This window comes from Macaca nemestrina, chromosome 17, assembly GCF_043159975.1.
Source record: "Macaca nemestrina isolate mMacNem1 chromosome 17, mMacNem.hap1, whole genome shotgun sequence".
In the NCBI taxonomy this organism is placed as follows: domain Eukaryota; kingdom Metazoa; phylum Chordata; class Mammalia; order Primates; family Cercopithecidae; genus Macaca; species Macaca nemestrina.
Window position 1 is genome coordinate 17,964,564 of NC_092141.1, and position 13,443 is coordinate 17,978,006.

A 13,443-nucleotide genomic window follows, 5' to 3' on the forward strand; every position below is an offset into this window, starting at 1 on the left:
AAGTAGCTGGGACTACAAACATGCACCACTATACCTGGCTAATTAAAATTTAAAAAAAAAAAAAAAAAAACTTTTTTTTTTTGGTAGAGATGAGGTCTCACTGTGTTGCCCAGGCTAGCCTCAAACTCTGGGCTCAAGTGATCCTCTGGCCTTGGCCTCCCAAAGTGCTGGAATTACAGGCATGAGCCACTGTACCTGGCAACATATGTCAACTTCAAATTTTTCACTTTTTGCTCTGCTTTCCAATCAAAACAAACCCAGGAGCCTGAGTTCAGCCTTTGAGCTGCAAGTCTGAGACCCTGCACCAACACTGACTTTATTGGGCCTTTGCATTGCACAGCGTGCACACCCCTGCTCACCCTCCTACCTGTGTGCAAATGAGGATGACAAGCAGGGTCAGCAGCAGAAGTCTCTTGGGGCTAGCTCTGCTGACAGTGATCACTGATCAGTTCCTAGTTCTCCTCTGAGAAGCCTGAGCCCTCTCAGCCAGCATCATGCAGAGCAGTCTCAGGATGGTTAGGCCTATGGCTGTCCTCCTCTGGAAGGGCCCTCATTTGTTCAGAAGCCTCCCCTGGTTAAAGCAGGCAGAGGAAAATCACTCTTGAAAGCTCAACTCACCAATCACCTCCTCCAGGAAGCCTTCCCCGAATTCCTTGACAGGACTAGGTCATTACTCTGCAGGCCTGAGCACCACAGTACTCTTCACAGGTAACATTCACATTGCAACCCAGGGTCTAACCCAGTGTCTGACCCACAGTGGGCTCTCCATGCATGAAATGGGTGACTAAACTCACCTGCTGTGTGACTTTGGATCAGTGACTTCACCTCTCTGAGCCTTGATTTTCCTATCTGTAAAATGAGTTGTGTCGAGGCAGCATTCAGAGGGTCCCTGCAGATGTGATTAAATCAATTAAGGTTCTTCTTGAGATGGAGGGATTAGCCTGGATTATCCAGGTGGCCCAGAATGGAATCACAAGGGTCCTCATGAGCAGAGGCAGGAAGGTCAAGGGGGGAAGTAGGAGCTGGGACAATGGAAGCAATTGTTTTCTTGCGTGTTCTAGCTTCTGGAGGTCACCAAGTGGTCACAAGCAGAGAAACACAGGCAACCTCCAGAAACTGGAAAAGGCAAGGAACAGATTCTCTCCGGGAGACGCCAGGAGAGCAGGTCCGGCCCACACCTTGGCTTTAGCCCAGTGAAACTGATTTTGGAGTTCTGACCTCCAGAACTGTAAAGAATAAGTCTGTCCAGCCTGGGCAACATGGCGAACGAAACCCACTCTCCACAAAAAATACAAAAATGAGCTAGGCATGGTGGTGTGTGCCTGTGATCCCAGCTACTCGGAAGGCTGAGGCACGAGAATCAGTTGAACCCGAGAGGCAGAGGTTGCAGTGAGCCGAGATTGTGCCACTGCACTCCAGCCTGGGCAACAGAGCGAGACTCTGTCTTAAAAAATAATAAATCAATAAATAAACAAATAAATTTGTGTTATTTTAAGCCACTTGTAGAATTTGTTACAACATCCCTAGGCACCTGGCACACAGTAGGTACTCAAAAGTGGCAGTTCTGGCCAGGTGTGGTGGCTCACACTTGTAATTCCAGCACTTTGGGAGGCCAAGGCAGGAGGATCACTGCCCAGAATTCAAGACCAGCCTGGGCAACATAGCAGGATGCCATCTCTATAAAAATTAAATTGGCCAGGCATAGTGGTGTATGCCTGTGGTCCCAGCTACTTAGGGGGCTGAGGTGGGAGAACAGCTTGAGTCCAGGAGTTCGAGGCTGCAGTCAGCTATGATCACATCCCTGCACTCCAGCCTGGGCAACAGAGTCAGACCCTGTCTCACACACACGTACACACACTCACACACACACACACACACACAGAGGCAGTTGTTAGTACCTTGACCCCACACCCTCTTCCATCTGCCTGCACATTCCTTCCTCCTCTCACTCTCTGGGACACCCATCCCCTTTGCCACCCAGGGCTCCCCTCCTGCCCATCCTCTGAGGTCTGGCTCAATCGCCACCTCCTCCAACGCTTCGCTGAACTGACATCCAGGAATGCTAATCCCTTGAACAAATGTGTTTCCTTGAGTGGTGCCTGAACTATGGCTCCCAAAGAGGCCAGGCTTGTGATCCTCTTTGTACCCCCAGCCCTGCGTATAGGGTCCAGTGGCCCCAGTCATGTAAACTTGATACCAAGGAATTTTCAAAACAAAAGTACCTAATTCCAAGGCCAGGAAATGGACTCTCCTGGACTTCGGGTTCCAGCTGCTTTCCCGCCCTCTCCAGGTAGAGAAGCTGGCCTTGGGGACCCCTGTGTGGGAACCAGAAATCCCCCAGCAAGGCCTCCTTGTCTTGCCTCCCACTGGGGTCCCTAGAACCAGCCTTCCCTTAGGCTCCACTTAGGAGCAGGTTAAGGTAAGGCAGGGAGGGCAGGAGACCAGCTCGGGGTGGGGACGGGGGGCCCTGGATGGATGACAGGGACTGTTCCCATTAATCTGGCGTCTTAAAGCAGTAACAGCACTTACTGCATGCCAGGCTGAGAGCTAAATGCTTTCCACACGTACCTCATTCAATCCTCTCAACAGACCCATGAGCTAGGTACTATTATCCCCATTCTACAGATGAGGAAACTGAGGCTCAGCAAGTTAAGTAGTTTGCTCAAAGCCACCCAGCTGGGCACAGAGGAGCCATGTTTAGAAACCAGATTTGCAGGTGCAGTGGCTCACGCCTGAAATCTCAGCACTTTGCGAGGCCGAGGCGGGCAGATCACCTGAGGTCAGGAGTTCAAGACCAGCCTGATCAACATGGAGAAATCCTGTCTCTACCAAAAATACAAAATTAGCCGGGTGTGGCAGTGCATGCCTATACTCCCAGCTACTCGAGAGACTGAGGTAGGAGAACTGCTTGAACCTGGGAGGCGGAGGTTGTGGTGAGCCAAGATCGCACCGTTGCACTCCAGCCTGGGCAACAGGGGCAAAACTCCGTGTCAAAAAAAAAAAAAAAAAAAGAAAAGAAAAGAAAGAAAGAAAGAAAAGAAAAAAGAAACCAGATGTGTCTTCCCCAGAAACTGTGCTTAAAACAAGCTTAAAACGACACAATTCGCACTGGGATCCAGCTCTGTCTCGCTCTTGATATTCACCCTGCGAGACGGGTAGCCACGCCCAGTGGGAAGGACCGTGGGGACCGGTGTCGATTCTGTGCTGCAGCCTGAGAACCTGGAGAGGGGACTTCACCACTCTGCACCTGTTTCCTCGTCCACAAAATGTGATGAGCTGACCTCACAGAGGGGGCACCGGGATCTAATGAGACCATGCACAGAAGGGGCACAGCAAGCCTGGGACAGAGTGAGGCCCTCTACCTATCACAATACCTTATTTTGCAGATGCGGGACTCACTTGTCCCACTGCATGACTCACTTGTCCCAGGTCACCCACAAGCTCTGATGCCTTGACCAGCTCCCCTCTGCCCAACCAAAGGACAAACAAGGGAGGCTTCGATGGGGCTGTTAATAGGGTCATGTCCCACAGACCCTAGAGGCTGGGTGGGGCTGGGGGCCTTCCCAAGCAGGTGGCAGTGAGCTCCCACCTGAGCTATGGCAAGTAGAGACCTAGGCATGAAACTGCTCAGAGGTCTATAACTTAAGTTTCACTCATTCATTCAACGTGCCTCTGTTTAAAGTCTGCCAGTGGCTACCTTCCTTGCACCTCACTGGGCCCTCAGCAGCCCTGCAGGCTCTGGCCCTCCTGTTATGGCTGTGACTTCAGTGTGCCCATTACTTGTTCCCTTGCTCACGGCCTCCTCACAATTCCACTTACTCACCAAGTTCTCTCCTGCCTCAGGACCTTTGCACTTGATGTTCTCTCTGCCAAGGATGCTCTTCCCAGCGGGACAGGCTCCTGTAGTCCCAGCTACTCAGAAGGCTGAGGTGGCAGGACTGTTTGAGGCCAGGAATTCAAGTTCGGTCTGAGCAAAACAGCAAGACCCTGCCTCTAAAAGAAAAAAAATGCTCTTCCCAGACTTTACCCATGGCGGTTCCTCCTGTTATTTAGATCTTTGCACAGACAGGCCTCCTTCTCTCACCACCAGTCAAGGAGCCCTAGCCGTCACTTCACCTGCTAATTTTCTTCCTAGCACTTACTGCTCTAAAATTATCTTCGTCATGTATCTAAGCATTTGTTTGCTGTCTGTCTCTTCCCACCAGGATGCCAGCTCCATGACAGCAGGGACCGCATTGTCTCTGCTCATTCCTCAAGACTCAGCAAGGTGCCAGGTGCCCAGTAAATGAAGTTTACATGAAACCAATAGAGTTTTGAAATCGAAAATGTTTCTCAAACTGTAAAGAAGTGGGCACAGGTGAGGGCTAAAGGAGTGAGGATGGGGGCCTGGCCTGACGCTGGAAGCTCCAGAACGCAGGGCGCTAGAGTCCTCCCGGGCCTCACCGGGATCCCACCGCAGAGGGCCCCTCCCGCAGGCCGGCGGGAGGGCGGGCGGGGGGCGCGCAGTGGGGCGCGCGGACCGCCAGGGGGTGCTGTCGGGGCGCGCACGGCCCACCTGGCGCCCGGGGCCGCGAGCGAGCGCAGCCAGGCCGCCCGGGAACTTTTTTCCTCGCGCTCTCGCTCTCCTTCTCCCCCCGCGCGTCGCCCGCCCGCCCGTCCGCCCGCCCGTCCGCTCTTCCTGTGCGGAGGGGATCGCATTTCCCCGCGGCACCCGCGGACACCAGGCAGGCCCGGCCGGGTGCGCGGCCAGGGCCCGGTCCCCGCGCCGCCCGCTCCCCGCGCCCCCGGGCGCCGCCCCCGCCCGCGGCTGGGCTCCGAGAGACTAGTGGGAGAGCGAGTGCGGCGAAGGCGAGAGGCGAGCCGAGCAGGCCGCCCAGCCCGCGGCCCGAGCGCCGGCGCGAGGAGGGGGCGCCGCGGCCCACCCTCCTTCCTGCCTGGCCGCGGGCCGGCGGGGCCGCCGCGCCCCGACCCCCATGGCCACCCAGGCCTCCGGGCCGCGAAGTCGCAGCGCCAGACCCAGGGCCCCCGAGTGAGCGCGGGCACCGAGGTGAGCAGCGAGCGACGGGGCGCGGGGGGCTCAGTGGACGCTGCCCCGGGGCGGGGGCGGCGCGAGGCGTCGGGATCCTGGGCCGGGTGAGGAGCCGAGGCGGGTTCGGGGACCGAGAGCGCGCGCTGGGTGGAGATGTGGGGTCCGCGGGGTCCTTGCTTTGTGTGGTGTGGGGGGTGCGCGAGGTCACCGGATGGACGTCTGGGGAGCTGCAGGGTGGGGGCGCCCTGCGCCGCGGCTGAGGGTCTTCTGGGGAATGTGCGGCCGGCTGAGGTCGGGTTGGGGCATGGCGCGAGGGGCGAGTGTGGCAAGGGCTCTGCGTGCGCCGAGGCGCGGAGTGTTTGCGGAGCGTGGGGTGGCGACGTGGGGAACATTCGCGCGGCGCCGGGGGCGGAGGGGAGCTTTGTGAGTGCGTCCGAGGTGGGGGGCGGGGAGCTGACTTCCCCATGCGTGACCCGGCCCCGGCGTGGCCGTCGCGTAGGAGTCAGGGCCCGCAGGGGCGGCGAAGGCCGTGCGTGGCGAGATGGGGTGCGCGGGCTCTCTGCGGTGTCCCCACCCGGGCAGCGGCGCCGGGGCCTGTGCGCAGGCCCCGAGGCCGGGCAGGAAGCGGCCCCCGCGACTTGGGGAGCTCTGTAGCGGCCCGGGACGCACGGGCCCTTCGGGGATGACGTCACGGGCGGGGGCCCCGGACACGCGAGCCTGGCACCCCACAGACAGCGGCGCAGCCCGCCGCCCCGCCGCTCTTTTCGAGGTCGGCCCCCCCTCTCCCGCGCCTTGAAGGCAGGGAACCCGGGAGGAGGACATGGGGGCCGAGTGCGGCGGGGACAGGGGGTGGCAGGACGCGAGGGTGACATTTGGAGCCTGGTCGCTCCAGGGGCCTCCGTGGTGGGGCAGAGGGGAAGCGAAACACCAGCCAGGCCCTAGGCCGTCGCGGCCACAGCTTCCTGGGGCGCCCGTTTTCCCGGCGAGCAGTTTTCCTTCTTGGGACTCTTGGTCGTTATCCAGTCCACGCAGGGGCCGGAGTGCGGGCTGCAGCGGTGCCCTCCTGCGCGGAGCCCGGGCTGGCGGGGGCGCGGCGGGCCTTGGGCTCTGAATGGATGGGAGCGAGTGTAACAATGCGCCGGTGGGGGCTGGGGGAGGGGAGGCCGCGCGCCTGAATGGCGGAGCCGGCCGGGCGCTGCTCCGCGCGCCGCACTCTCTCCCGGGCCGCCTGCCTCGCGGTTTCGGCGGGCCCGGATTCAGGGACCCACTCGGGACCTGCACGGTTCCTCCCACCAATATTGGCCCCCCGCCTCCCCTTTATGTCTTTTCCAACGCAGTAGTGTGTTGAGAATTCAAGGGCATTACATCTGGTTGCAATCCAGTTTCATGCCGCTGCCGGGCTGTTAAGACCTCGCGCTGACGTCAGAGCAGGGGAATTACTTCTTTTTATTTTATCTTTTTTTAGTTGTCTGCTGCCCTGGGAGGAGAGGCGGGGGTGGGTTAGGCGAGCTCTGATGTGGAGGCGCCAGCGTGATGGGAGCCCCGAGCTGGGGGCTCTGCTTCTCTTCCTGCCACTGCCCCCCTCCGTTCTCCATACAAACCTCGTTCTGCTCAGGGTCAGGCCCACCTCAGCTGGGGGGCAGCCCTCACTGCAGACTGAGTGGTGGCCCCTCCCTGCTGACCACACAGCTGGGTTTTCAGAGGCTTCCCTGGGACGTGGCCCTCGGGATCTGGAAGCTGGAAAGGAATCTTCTAGTTTCCCACCCCTCCCCCTCTGACAGGCAAGCCGATAGGAGCAAGAAGTGGCCTTTTGCGTGACACAGAAGTGGACACAGTCATTCTGATCTCAGGGCAGGCTCAGCCCTATAACTCTGGCAAAAGCTCTCACAAGCAAAAGACTTGGAGAGGAAGAGAATGTATCAAGGCGAGATCCAGGCCCTAGAAGCCAACTGTGGAGTGGGCAAAATAGGACCTTTCCACCAACCTAGCATCCCTCTGGCTTCTATGGAGATAAAGGGAACTCAGGGGTACTGGAGCTGCCTTTCTCTTCCACTAGACTGTGGGACTCTTGTAGGCAGGGACCCTGTCTTACTCTGTTTATTTTATTTTTGAGGCAGGGTCTTGCTGTGTGGCCCAGGCTGGAGTGCCTTGGCACAAACACAGCTCACTTCAGCCTCAACCTCCGGGGCTCAAGCGATCCTCCAGCCTCAGTCTCCTGAGTAGCTGGGATCATAGGCCCCCAATACCACACCTAGCTAATTTTTAATTTTTTTTTTTTTTTCCTAGAGACAGGGGTCTTGCCATGGCTGGTCTGAAGTCCTCAAGCTATCCTCCCTCTTTGGCCTCCCAAAGTGCTGGGATTACAGGAGTGAGTCACTGCACCCAACCTTACTCCTCTTTAGACTCCCAAGCTTAGACCAATGGCTTTCAAACTCTTGCCCGTGACATATAGTAAGAAATACATTGTAGGTAACTACACAGGTCACACTGTATATAGCTGAAACAAAAGTTTACTGAAATAACTCCCTTACTGTCTGCTGGTCTGTGATACTTTTTGTTCTAGTGTATTTGATTTTTTTTAAATTACTCATTGCTACCCACGAAATTAATTTTGCAATCCACTGATGGGTCATACCCAGAATTTGAAAGAAACAGGCCTAGGAAATGAATTTGCCATCTATTCATGCAACAAATGTTCATTGCAACCCTAATAATTCCTGCCATTTTAAACTACTCAAGTAACACTTGGATACTTGGGTGAAAAATGCAAATAAGCCAGAAATATATGTAGTAAAAGTAAAAGTTCCCTTGGCACCCTCCCTGCAGGTAACCCCAGTTAATAGTTTGAACGGGTCCTTCCAGACTTTTTGTTACATATATATGTGTATATATGTGTATCACATATATATGTGTGTATATGTGTATCACATATATATGTGTGTATATGTGTATCACATATATATGTGTGTATATGTGTATCACATATATATGTGTGTATATGTGTATCACATATATATGTGTGTATATGTGTGTATCATATATGTGTGTATAGGTGTGTATCACATATATGTGTGTATAGGTGTGTATCACATATACCAATCCATGCATAGTTTTCTTTTTCCCCAAGTGAGGACACACTGACTATGGGCTCTTACTCGGCAGCTTCCTTTTTCCTCTCTGTTTGTCTTGGAGAGGCTGGTTGTGTGGCAAAGTCCTTCAGGGCAAGTTCTGGGTTGACTCCTGGCTCCACCACATACTGAGCAGGCCGTTTACCTCTCTGTGCCTCAGTGTCCCCATATTTACAATCAGAGTAACAGTACAGACCTCACGGGACTGAAGTGAAGATGCAGTGAGTTAATCCATATGAAGTTTAGAGCAGTGCTTATGCCAGTAAATGCTGATTGCTGCTCTCATTATTGTATTATTATTGCTATTCTATCTCTATGGCAGCCCATGTTTGAAATGCATTGCTTTGAACAGCTGCCTGTGGCCATGGCATGGGTGTCTTTTTCCTCCCCTATCCAATGTGTGGCTCCACAGGGAGGGAGGAGGTGCAACAGCAATGGTGTGCACAGAGCAGCGTCTCTGTGGGAAAGGCACCTGGGTGCTGGGCCCAAGGGAACAGGGATTTTCCAAGGACCCACTATTTCCAAAGTTCTGTGCTTAATGTCGGGGTCCAAGCAGGAAGCATCCCTGCACTTGACCACAAGAAGGTCACAGCCCAGTGGGTAATTGGGACCCAGCTCATAGCCAAGGCCTTGACCAGAGCTGGGGGCTTCCTGGAGGAGGGGCCTTTGAGCAGGTGCTTCAGGCACGGCGAGGTAAGAATGAGAGGGGCATTCCTGGCAGAGGGAACGCAGTGAGCAGAGCAAGTCTTTGGAGGCTGGAAGGGATGTGGCCTGTGTGCTGTGGCCAAGAGGGGAGGACTTGGCTCAGAAAGAATGGTGGCGGAAGAGGGATGGGCTGTTGCTGGGACCTCCTCACTGGCCTCCCTGCCTCCATCCTGTCCCCTCCCAGGTGCTGGCCAGCAGCACTGTCAGTGATCATTCTAAACCCAGCAGATAACCTCCAGTGGCTCCTGCTGCCTTCTGAATAAAGGTCCCATCTGTAGTTCTTCCCACGCTGCCCAGGGCCATTTCTGGTGTCCTCTGCCTGCCCTGTCCTCATTCAGTCCTGTCCCCTCCAGCCATAGCCAGCACCTCCTTGTTAAGATGTAGCCATGTGCATCCCTGCCTCTGTGCATTGGGCTGGGCTGTTCCTTCCACCTGGGATGCCCTTCACCTTCCTCCCTGCTGCCCCAGACCAAAACAGACGTCCTGTCTCCTCCTCCTCTGACCTCTGAGGCAGTATGAGTCATCTCCCTTTGTCTATACTCGTGGCGTAGCGTTTATCACGGAATTATCGGCAGTTCTGCCAGTGTCTGTCCTCCCCATGAGGCTGGAGCATCGAGGCCTGAAAGCACGTCTCCTTGCTCTCTCCGGCCCAGCGCCAAGGGCGAGGCCTAGAACACAGGACGCTCAGAAATGCTTCCTGGCAGGAGGGCCAGGTGAGGTAGAGAGGGTGAGAGCCCCGACATTGTCTTCGGTGGGCCCCTTTGATCTTTAGCAAGGGCATGCTCAGGTCTGTGTGGATCTTGTGCTGTCAGACTTTAGATGAGTGGGGTGAGGGGCTTGGTGGGGTGAGGGGGGGCAGGGGGGGTGGCGGGCAGCTTCCCCAGGCTGCTTCCTGAGGGGGCTGGGAGAAACTGGCTCGTCCTGTTCCCCAGTGATTGAGGCAGAGCTGTGCCCTGTTCCTGGTGGGTCACTGGGGATCTGAGATTGGAATGTGACACCAGGGAGGGGGAGGCAGGGCTGGAGGCTGCCTGCAGGCTGGGGCTTGGCTGGCAAAGGACAGATTTTGCTCCACTGGTTCTTGAACCCATGTGAAGTGTGTGTGTGTGTGTGTGTGTGTGTGTGTGGTGTGGGGGGACAGAGCCGGGGAAGGGAGAGATGGGGAAGAGAAAAACATGAGGGCAGAGAGGTGGAGTGGGGGTGGGGGACCTGGGGAGTGGTGAGCAGGGACAGGGAGAGATGGAACTGGGGGGATGACAAGGAGTGAGGGGGAAGTTCCCGCTGCTGCTGTTGCTGGAGAGTATGAAGAGTGTGCTTAGGGCCAGGAAGGAAAGCAGCCAGGCGCATCGGCTCCCACCATCGTCAGCCATGCCTTCCTTGTCTGTCCAGCAGACAACCTGAAGTGTTCTCCTGCTCGGCTCCATGCTGGCACGGCCCCAGACAGGAGCAAGCTTGTGGTCCAGGCTTTGAGGCCCTTGAAGTCTAGGGGCCAGATGGACGATGAACATCTGGTTTTTTTTTGTTTTTGCTTTTGTTTTGAGATGGAGTCTCGCTGTGTTGTCCAGGCTGGAGTGCATTGGCACAATCTCAGCTTACTGCAGACTCCGCCTCCCAGGTTCAAGCAATTCTCCCGAGTAGCTGAGATTACAGGCACCCGCCACCAAGCCCAGCTAATTGAGCATCCACTTTCTGCACAAAGTGATCAGGCTTGGGGAGAGAAGGTGCCCAGGATGCTGTGCAGAGGCAGGAGGGAAGGGTGGAGCAGGCAAGCATGGGGTGGGGGGCAGGGAAGCCATTAGGCACTATGGTGGGGAGCCAGGACTGCTGGGGAATCTTCCTTTCCTCTCTGGCCTCAGTCTCATGTATAAATGGGGGGAGGGTGGACTGCTCTTGGACTGATGGTCTGTGGACCCAAGTCACCCACTCCTTGGGTGTGAGAAACCAGGGACCCCGTGGAGACAGCTTATAGAACAGGGGCAGCGGGCATGCTCAGAGCGTCTACAGGCCCATGGTCAGGGGGCTTAAGGGAGAACATGCAGAATCCAGTGGAGCTTGGGTTCGCCTCCTAGAGCTCCCTTCTTGGAGACTGTGCTCATCTGAAAGGAGAGATAGGGTCGGGGTAGGGGAAAGCACTGGATTCAGAATCAGGAAAAGCGTTTGAGTTTTAACTGAAGCATCCCTTGGGCAAGTCACTTTCTCTCTGTGAGGGTCAGTTTCCTCTTCTGTCAAAAATGTGAACGGGCTTTGTTGTAAGCATTAAAGGTGAGCTGCGGCACCGTGGCTCACACTTGTAATCCCAGCCCTTCGGGAGGCCAAGGCAGGCAGATCACTTGAGGTCAGGAGTTTGAGACTAGCCTGGCCAACATGGCAAAACCCCATCTCTACTAGAAACACAAAAATTAACCAGGTGTGGTGGCCCATGCCTGTAATTCCAGCTACTTGGGAGGCTGAGGCATGAGAATCACTTGAACCCAGGAGGCAGAGGTTGCAGTGAGCCAAGATAGCACCACTGCACTCCAGCCTGGGTGAAGGAGACTCTGTCTCAAAAAAAAAAAAAAAAAAAGTGTTGCTGTGTTTTGTGATCTGGAAAGCAAGGAGGTCCTATAGCTTGGGGCCATAAACACAGGCTTTGGGGTCACACCAGCCTGGGTTCAAATCCAGGTACCAGCTGCTCACTGTCAGGCTCCATTTCCCTCCCCTTTAAAATGGGGGTAATAGGCAGGGCGTGGTGGCTCATGTCTATAATCCCGGCAGTTTGGGAGGCGGAGGTGGGTGGATCATTTGAGGTCAGGAGTTCCAGACCAGCCTGGCCAACCTGGTAAAACCCATCTCTACTAAAAATACAAAAACTAGTTGGGCGTAGTGTCACCTGCCTGTAATCCCAGCTACTTGGGAGGCTGAGGCAGGATGATGACTTGAACACGGGGGGCGGAAATTGCAGTGAGCCAAGATCGTGCTACTGCGCTCCAGCCTGTGTGACAGAGCAAGATTCAGTCTCAAAAAAAAAAATAATAATAATAAATAAAATGGGGATAATAACAAGCCCCTCCTGGTTGCTGGTGCACAGTTCCTTAGCTGGGCCATCACTGCTGGGCTGTTAGGCAGTTGTTTTTTGTTTTGTTTGTTTGTTTTTTGAGATGGAATCTCGCTCTGTCGCCCAGGCTGGAGTTCAGTGGTGTGATCTCAGCTCACTGCAACCTCCGCCTCCCAGGTTCAAGTGATCGATTGTCCTGCCTCAGCCTCACAAGCAGCTGGGACTACAGGCATCTGCCACCATGCCCGGTTAATTTTTGTATTTTTAGTAGAGATGGGGTTTCACCATGTTGGCCAGGCTGGTCTCAAACTCCTGACCTCATGATCTGCCTGCCTCAGCCTCCCAAAGTGCTAGAATTACAGGAGTGAGCCACCACACCCTGCCTTGGGCAGTTATTTTTATTGCTAAAGTGCTTTGTATGTAGAAGAGATCGCTATTGTTGTTGTTGTTATTATTATTATTATTATTATTATTATTTTGAGCTGGAGTCTTGCTCTGTTGCCCAGACTGGAGTGCAGTGGCTCAACCTCGGCTCACTGCAACCTCTGCTTCCTGGGTTCAAGCAAGTCTCCTGCCTCAACCTCCCTAGTAGCTGGGATTACAGGCACGCACCACCATGCCTGGCTAATTTTTTTTTATTTTTAGTAGAGATGGGGTTTCACCATGTTGGCCAGGCTGGTCTCGAACTCCTGACCTCAGGTGATCCACCCGCCATGGCCTCCCAGAGTGCTGGGATTACAGGCGTGAGCCACCACGTCCGGCCAATTACTATTCTTTTTCCATTCATGCCAGGTCACATCTAAAGGTCACAATGTTATTACCTGTAATAACATTGGCCAAAATGAGGAGTTTGGTGCTTGTTTCTTTTCTAGCCAGGTCAAGGCAGATGGATTGAGTGGGTCTATTTACACATGGGGCAGGTGAGAATTACTAGTTTTCTGGCAAGAGTTTCTGTATGTAAGGGGACTTTGCTCCAATGGTGTAGGTGGACCCCAGGAAAGCATCCAGCAAGTTGTGACTTCAGTAGCAGTATAACCACAAACTCTCATTCATTCATTCAGTCATTCATTCATTTATAAATCATGTGTGGAGCACCAGGATACTGAGAAAACAGCCATGAATGAGATGCAGCTCTAATGCAGCATAGTGGATATGCATACGTATTTTGGACTTTGCCTGGGTTCAGATCCAGGGTCTACCACTTGTGAAGTTAGCCAAGTTATTTATCTCCTTTACTTGGCTCCATCATCTGTAAAATGTTGGAATTGATAGAATCTACCTCATAGGGTGGTTGTTTGTTCAAGTCCAGCGACAGGTACATAGAAAGTGCCAGAGCATGGCCCTTCCTCCATTGTTGCTTTTATTCCTGCCCTGAAGGATCTCATGGACCAGCTTGGTGCTGGAGGAGGTCACCCTGGCCAGGCTTCTCCGTGAGGGTTGGCATCCAGAAAGGGGTGCCAAAGCTCCCCAACTCCTTGAATCAGACCCCTCTATAGCAATCTAGAGCTGCTTCTCTGCTTGGCTGCTGGGGCCTGATGCTGGGGAGGTCC

The 13,443-nt window shown here is 54.7% G+C and overlaps 1 protein-coding gene and 1 long non-coding RNA gene across 3 annotated transcripts in view; one reads left to right on the top strand and one right to left on the bottom strand.

The window, feature by feature from the left end:
- Nucleotides 1–384: 384 nt before the first annotated feature.
- LOC139359458 (uncharacterized) lies at nucleotides 385–4,564 on the bottom strand. The gene is made up of 3 exons (XR_011615441.1): nucleotides 3,824–4,564; nucleotides 795–889; nucleotides 385–571 (listed from the first exon to the last, which is right to left on the bottom strand). It is a non-coding gene; the product is annotated as an uncharacterized lncRNA (long non-coding RNA).
- Nucleotides 4,565–4,656: 92 nt separating this feature from the next.
- LOC105491063 (retinoic acid induced 1) overlaps nucleotides 4,657–13,443 on the top strand; it is a 131,105-nt gene continuing 122,318 nt past the window's right edge. The window contains exon 1 of one of the 2 annotated variants that reach the window (XM_011757195.3): nucleotides 4,657–5,047. The gene's annotated coding sequence lies outside the window, so the exon portion shown is untranslated. The remainder of the gene's footprint in view (nucleotides 5,048–13,443) is intronic. The other variant, XR_011615436.1, reaches the window with a different exon arrangement.